The following is a 5824-nucleotide window of genomic DNA, read 5'->3' on the forward strand; positions in this document are numbered from 1 at the left end:
GCAAGTATGGACAATATATATATATATATATATATATATATATATATATATATATATATATATATATATATATATATTTATCAGATAAAGAGATAATGTACACCTCATAGATTAATGAATCAAAGGTTGAAATTGCTGCTTGAAAGTTTGTTTTTATCTGTACTGTAAAAACTCTCTTATTGACATGTTGGAAAAGTTTTGTGCATTGCATTGTGGGATGTGGAGTCCCATAAATTGATGTATAGAAGTGTTTTGACTTAATTCTTACTGTGATTTCTTGTGTTTGCCCCCCAGAGTGATTTCCTTAACACAAATATGAAGAATAAAAATCCATAATTCAGACCAAAAACAACAATGTTGCTGCAGAAAAAGCCAGAATGAATGAACACAGGCAGATAATTGATGACTATTAATGCTTAAATTAGTGAGATTATACAATTAATTAATTCATCGGAGAATAAACGGACTCTGGTCCGTTTCACTTAATACAGACGTGTTTCTATTCACGTATCCGCCTTGTTTTGGGTGCAGTTCGTGGCTCTGATGCTGTGTTCATACAGGTCAGCCTACATTATATATATTTTATACAGTCTGTCTTATTTTACAGGAATGAGGCTCTCTGCGTCGCCACAGAATACATGAATTAATGAATGAGAGCGCCTGACGCAGACGTGCTTTATCCGCTGACTAATGTAACCCCAAAAGTTAGTGCAATAAGAGGAAATCCAGCTTTGTAGTACAGGCCGTAGTAAATGATGACAGTGTCGCTTATCTGAGCTGTTATTGTATTCCATCTTTGACTTGCTCGAAGAAAATGTCATTTTCAAGCAAATGATCTTTGTTTTATTGATCTAAGAGGCCTACACTTTGTCTTTATCTGATAAAAAAAAAAAAATATTGTCTAGCTGCTTTCAAATTTGTGATGGTCTTTCAAAAGAACATTCATGTATATTATGTAAATATAAGCCACATGTGATTGAATTACATGTAAAAATAGATGAGGAAACATTTCAGCTCACAGACATGACGAGTGGTAAAAACCATGGATCAACTCATCCTCAGGGTTGTCTAAGCAAACCCAACCCAGTAAGTGTCTCTTCAGGCCAGCACTGCTATCCATGGGATTATTTATTAGGACTAGTATTACTCTGTGGTATCTGGCATGTTCGTTCACTGCTGTAAATGCTGTACTCACACTGAAGCTAGCTGCAAAGTCCATGTGATTGGCCACACTCATAATGAAGACAATTCTAATTGTAAACACATAAATGCTGTATATATGCATTGGTGACATGCTACATTGATTGGTTTTAGCCTCAGTGTTGTTTTTACGTGAATGTAACAGTGGATTGAACAATAAACTGCATAAACTGAGCTTTGGTTTTGCACTCAATGCTGTGTGTTTGTTTTCTATAATTAATCTTACTCGTGTTAAAGAAAGATAGGTTGTTTTTAACAAAGGAGGAAATTGGTATGTAATTATAGAATTCTCTCTTGGTCAGTTCTAGTCAGACTGCCCTTAGCAGGCCAGATACCATCACACATCAAGGCCTCTGCCTGAGGAGGCTCCGCTATGTTTTGACTAGCGCTATCAGCAACATAATATGATTAGGATGGTGACTGTTTCCACTGAAGTATACTTCCAAGTTTCCCAAGATGCATTTGGAATGTTTAACGACAAAATCCTGAAACACACTGAGGCTAAAGTTCTGAAAATATTTTAAGTGAGAAAGTGAACAAGTAGAATATCAACACGTGCTCATTTGATCCATAAAACTCACGGAAACACTTTTCACTCTTCATTCATTTTTGGAGATCTTCCGTTGTGCTACTGGCCAAACTTCCGCTTATTTAGAAAAGCGTTAAAAAAAAAACTAATGGAAGACAAGAAGAGATGCTTTTGTTTTGAAAGGGTGATGTTTGATTTTTTAGCTTGAAGACGGTCCCAGGACGATTGTACATCCCTCTTACAATGCATATACATCCATGTATTTCTTGCTTATTTAATCTTTTCATATGTGAATGCACTACATACTCATTTTGACAGCAGACTTAGTATGAATACTTAGTACTCATACTAAGTCTCACGTCTTTGTATATAACATCACATTGCACTCCCACCAAAAAACAGTCAACTCTTCCCCACCCCTTCCATCGTATCACCCTGACTCCCTCCTCCCTGTTCCCTTCCCCCTCACTTAGGTGTAACACTGCCCTCTCTTTTTATATTCTCCCTATAATAAAGTGTTTCTTACCCTTCCTTAGGGAGGGCTGGTGATGGTCACAATTTTGCAATAAAATAAATTTATTTTTTTAATTCCAATAACAAAACATGCATTGCTGTCGTCAAAAGATTGCACTACATATACATTATACTGTTGACCTTCGGCAGCATGTACAGACTATAAAAAAAGGATGAGTACTTAGTAGGTTAGTATGACATTTACAACACAGCCCTCGACTCCGTCTTGTTCAATGGCCACAACAGTAATAAACGCGCTAACATAGGTGTAAACTCTTCTGTAAGCGTGGGTCACATACTGTATGTAGTCCTCAGCTCCTGCAACCACTTCCAAAAACACTGAACAACAGTGATATGAACTCGACTGCTGAAAACAAGCCCTCTTTGACATCTTCTCTGGGTGAACTTTCTAAAGCGCCTACAGTTTTTACACTTTATTCTTTCTGAACATGTTCAGTTGTTACAGTCAGTAAGCAGCCAATATTAATATGAGTGGGTAGTGTGACGTGAATGTGTTAATTTTAGTATTGTGTGGCCGTGGTTGGTAGATGATGAGATCCAACCTGGCTGCTGCTGAGCCATGAGGTTTCTTCGGTTCACTTTCTTCTTCTTCGCTGTTGCTTTTCAGGTGCATCCATGATCAGTGCACTGCACATGGTCCATGTGAAGGTGGAGCTCATGATGTACAGGCTCTACCCCTACCGCACACGTTGGCTCGTGAAGCTGTTTGTACACAACGGAAAACTTAGCGTGGGATGTCTGCGTGGGAGGCTAGCTACAGAACTCTGCAGAGGAGAAAAAAAAAACAGGTCATGTATGTGGGATGAGGCCTGCAGGGCACAGTAAGGCTACTTCAGCAGTGCTTTAACCAAAAGAGAGCAGCTCGTATCAGTAGGTACTCAGTTTGAAATTAAAAGTGTATATTTTTGTTGTTCTGTGTGTTTTTGTTGTTATTTTATGAATTTATCTGACATATTGTGTGTTTTGGGGACTATTTTGTTTACATTAGTCGTATTTTTCAGTAGTTTCCCATCATTTTGTCATTTCTGGAGTAATTTGGGATATTTTTGCCTCAGCCAAAGATGTTTTTCGGCGTTACATACAGCGTCTATTTACTTGTGTTTTTGTCTGTTAGCAGGATTACCTCATACTGAACGGATTTTAGATCCTGGAGGAAATCCAAAACAATATACTGGATCAGTTTCAAAAATCGTTTTAGGTACTATTTTTATAAAAAATAATTTATAGATTTTCTTTTTTCTTTTTGAAACATCTGCCAAGGAGAAAATCCCCATCTTTCATCCTTGGTGAAATTTAAAAAAAAATAATTTCTCTGTTCGTAATGGACGGATTTATATAAAATTTGACTCAGTTATGTTGAGTTCCTCACTTACCCCACTGAGTTTCCTTTACTGTGTGAGTCATTTCTGTGTATTTTTCTGTGATTTTGTGGATTTTTGTGAGTTTTCTGAGTCATTTTGTATTTATTTCATATCATGTTGTGCGTTTTTATGTAATTTGGTGTATTTTTGGAGTCATTTTGTGCACTTTCGGGGCAGCATAAAATGCCGTTGTCTGTTAGCAGGATTAAAAGTTTTTGTATGTATGTACGGAATAGGATTAGGGCCAAAAAATAATCAAAAGCAAAAGAAAAAAGAAGAAAAAAAAAAAAGAAAAGAAAAGACAAACAGCCAAAAACAAAAAATCAAGAAAAAAAAGTTGACCAAAATATAAATATAATCAAGAGCAATAAACCAAAAAAATAATCAAGACCAAAAACAAAACAAAACAAAACAGAAAAAAACAAGACCAAAAAAAATTAGATTAAAGATTAAATAAAATAATAAAATCCACACAAAGAAAGATAACCATATGATTTAACATAGTGTTCTACAATTGTGATTTGTATTTCTTTTTTGCCGTTTTTCTTTTTCAGTGGCCCTAATCCTCTTCCATGTGATAGGAACACATGTTGTTCATTTCACATGAAGCAGCTTTGAGTCTAGATTTTAATGAAATAAATTCATGGGCTCCAAATGGTCTGTGGATGATAGCCATCACATGGAAATGAAGGACCAACGTGTATGTTTTTCATATGATAAAATGCTTGTCACACATAATGACGTTTAATTTCTACAAAATAATTAAGGTGCAGTAAGGCTTGAAATTAGCATGCAATGAAATGTGGAGATGTATGAAGCAACTGGAAAACGTGCTGAGCAGTTCAGCAGCATCATGTTTTATGGGAGACAAAACTTTATATAAACAGCCTTCAGGCCAGAGGTGGACAGCTTTTATCACAGCGGGGCCACAAAAAAGGGATTTTCTAATCTGAGGGCCACATTATCAACATTCACGTCAGCATTTAAAATAATGACCAATCTGAACATTAATTGAGGGAATTTCATGTGTTTTGGTGTGATTTATTGTTTTGTTTCATTTTTTGTGGTCATTTTGTGTAAAAGAAAAATCCTAATTTTGCACGCTCTGTTGTTGTTCTGTGTGTTTTTACTGTCGTTATATGTGTATTTTTGAAGTCATTTGGCGTATTTTTTTCTCATTTCATTTGTTTTTTTGTTGTTTTGTGTGTTATGAGCCATTGTGTATATTTTTGTTGTGAATTTGGAGAATTTTGTTTGGGTTTTTGTTTTCTGTGTTTTTGTCATCGTTTTGCAATTTCATATTTTTTCTCTCATTTGGTGTTTTTTGCTGTAGCTATTGTGTGTTTTTGGAGTCCTTTTGTGTATGTAAGTTGTCTCGTCACGTATAGTTCTGTAATTTTGTATCTAATTTTTGTGCATTTTCTTCAGGGACCGCTAAAAATTTGAGCGATTGGCCTCATGCGGCCCCTGGGCCACCAGTTGTCTGCTTTAGGCGAAATAGGCTCATTGAAGAGGCCACAACTACTGACTCATGGTTAGATGTTTAAAACCATGAGGAAAAGTAGAATTACTGATAGCGAAAGGGAATCCATCAATTTAAACTTGATAGTGCTGATGTTTAACCAACAGTTTGATATTTACAACAGTGAATAAAACCGAGTCAGTCAAGCAGAATCTGAACAACCATGAGATTCATGAGTTCATTTTGTACCATAAGAGCTACTGGTTATTTATCTTTAAAGTAATGGAGCATCAGAACGTCTCAAGATTAAATTAAATCCATTTGTTAGACCCGACACACACATTTATATGTAAATGTAATTGACCATTAATGACTAAGCGTGTGCAACAGTCCAAAATGTAGAATTATGTCAATAATGAAGCACCTAATTAAAGCTGCTGATGACGATCCCTAACATGTTTTAATCAGTATTTCATTCTCAAGTTGTTCTCATTCATTTCTGATGCCAAAAACTCCTCCAAATTTCTGGTGTTTTCACAGATTAAAAGTTGTGGCAAAACAGTGGCTCAAACTCATTGTAGTTCAGGGGCCAAATTACGGAGCAGTTTGATCTCAAGTGGGCCACAGATTTTATGCCGGACAACAAGTAATTTTACCAATATTGTGCTGTAGTTTGCACTTCTACGTATACTTAAAAAATGTAAGAAACTGGCAATATTCAAGCAATAAGTTATAGAT

The sequence above is a fragment of the Gouania willdenowi genome, chromosome 5 (assembly GCF_900634775.1).
Source record: "Gouania willdenowi chromosome 5, fGouWil2.1, whole genome shotgun sequence".
In the NCBI taxonomy this organism is placed as follows: Eukaryota; Metazoa; Chordata; class Actinopteri; order Blenniiformes; family Gobiesocidae; genus Gouania; species Gouania willdenowi.